We start from the raw sequence: 2,569 nt of genomic DNA, 5'->3' as shown, positions 1-2,569 counted from the left end.
TTTTTTCCACTTCTTTTTCTGACACTTCATTATTAGCATATAGGAACGCTATATATTTTTGAATGTTGATTTTGTATCCAGAGACTTTACTGTATTTGCTTATTGTTTCTAGTAGTGTTCTTGTGGAGTCTTTAGGGTTTTCTGTATAGAGAATCATGTCATCCACAAATAGTGACTGTTTGACTTCTTCGTTTCCTATTTGGATGCCTTTTATATCTTTCTCTTGACTGATTGCACTTGCTAAGACCTCCAAAGTTATATTGAATAACAGTGGTGATAGTGGAGAGCCTTGCCTTGATCTTGATCTTAGAGTAAAGGTTTTTAGTTTTTCACCATTAAGTATAATGTTGGCTGATGGTTTGTCATAGATGGCCTTTATTATGTTAAGGTACTTTCCTTCTACACCGATTTTGTTAAGTGTTTTGATCATAAATGGATGCTGTATCTTGTCGAAGGTTTTTTCTGCATCTCTTGATATGATCATATGATTCTTATTTTTTAATTTGTTTATGTGGTGTATCACAATTGATTTGCGTATGTTGAACCATCCCTGTGCCTCTGGGATGAAGCCCACTTGATAGCGGTGTATAATCTTTTTAATATGTTGCTGTATTCGGTTCGCTAGTATCTTATTTAGGATTTTTTGCATCTGTGTTTCTGAGAGATATCGGTCTATAGTTTTCTCTTTTTGTGTTCCCTTTACCAGGTTTTGGTATCAGAGTAATATTGGCCTCATAAAATGAGTTGAGAAGTATTGTCTCCTCTTCGATTTTTTGAAAGAGTCTGAGAATAGATATTAAATTTTCTTTGAATGGTAGAATTCACTGGTAAAGCCATCTGGTCCTGGATTTTTACTTTTTGGTTTGTTTTTGATGATTGTTTCAATTTCCATACTGCTGAGCAGTCTATTTAGATTTTCCAGTTCTTCTTGATTCAGTCTAGGAAGATTGTATTTTTCTAAGTACTGGTCCATTTCTTCTTGGTTACTAAATTTGGTGTTATATACTTTTTCATAGTATTCTTGTATGATCCTTTGTATTTCTGTGATGTCAGTCGTAATTTCCCCTCTTTCATTTCTAATTTTGTTTCTTTGTGTCCTTTCTCTTTTTTCTTTAGTGAGTTTAGCCAGGGGGTTGTCAATTTTATTAACCTTCTCAAAGAAACAGCTCTTTGTTGCATTTATTTTTTCTATTGTTTTTGTTTGTTTGTTTTTAATTTCATTTATTTCTGCCCTAATTTTGATGATTTCTTTCCTTCTGCTGACTTTAGGCTTCATTTGTTCTTCCTTTTCTAGTTTTCTAAGATGAAGCATAAGGTTGTTTATTTGGGCTCATTCTTATTTTTTGGAGATAGGCCTGTAATGATATAAACTCTCCTCTTATGACCACTTTTGCCATGTCCCAAAAGTTTTCATATGTTGTACTATCATTATCATTCGTTTCTATGTATCTCTTGATCTTTCTTTTTATTTCTTCCCTGACCCAGTTATTCTTCAGTAGCATGTTGTTTAATCTCCATGTATTTGTGGTTCTTCCTGTTTTCTTTTTGCAGTTGATCTCTAGTATTAAAGCATTATGATCACAGAATATGGTTAATATGATTTCAACCCTCATATTTGTTGAGGCTATCTCTGTGTCCCAGTATGTGGTCAATCCTAGGGAATGTTCCATGTGCACTAGAACGTATAAGCAACTGTTTGGGGATGGAAGGCTCAGTAAATGTCAATTTTGTCCATTTGGGCTAATGTGTTATTTAAGGATATTATTTCCTTATTGATTTTCTGTTTGGATGATCTGTCCATTTCTGACTGTGGAGTATTTAGGTCCCCTGCTACAATAGTGTTTTGGTCTGTTTCTCCCCTTAGTTCTGTTAGGAATTGCTTTACATATTTTGGGGCTCCCTGATTGGGAGCATGGATATTAATGTGTTATGTCTTCTTGGTGCATGATTCCCTTTATCATTATGAAGTGTCCCTCTGTATCTTTCTTTACCTTTTTTATTTTGAAATCTATTTCAGTGATATTAGCACTGCTACTCTTGCTTTTCTCTGAATGCCATGTGTTTGGAATATCACTTTCCACCCTTTCACTTTGAGTCTATATTTGTCTTTGGAGCTGAGATGTGTCTCCTGGAGGCAGCATACGGTTGGGTTTTGTTTTTTGATCCAATCTGCAACTCTGTGCCTTTTTATTGGTGAGTTCAGTCCATGTACATTTAGGATGATTATTGAAATATGAAGTCTTCTTATAGCCATTTTATCTTTTGCTTTCTGGTAGCTCAGTGTTTCCATTGCTTCCCTGTCCTTATGTTTCTGTTTTCCTTATTTTGGTTGGCTTCTATGGGTTTTCCCTCTGGTTCTTCTTGTTTTATGTTATATACTTCAGTTTTGAATCTTTGGTGTGTGGTTACCATTACAAATATGTAAAGGATAGTTATATATATACACACACACACATATATGTGCATATATATGTGTATATATATGCATATCTGTGTGTGTGTGTATACACACACACACAGTCATCCCTTTTCTTCTGTGTGTGCCTTATCTCCATTCTCCTTTGCGAAT

This window comes from Pteropus vampyrus, unplaced genomic scaffold (genome assembly GCF_000151845.1).
Source record: "Pteropus vampyrus isolate Shadow unplaced genomic scaffold, Pvam_2.0 Scaffold85, whole genome shotgun sequence".
Taxonomy (NCBI): Eukaryota; Metazoa; Chordata; class Mammalia; order Chiroptera; family Pteropodidae; genus Pteropus; species Pteropus vampyrus.
Note: the sequence above shows the minus strand (reverse complement) of the source record.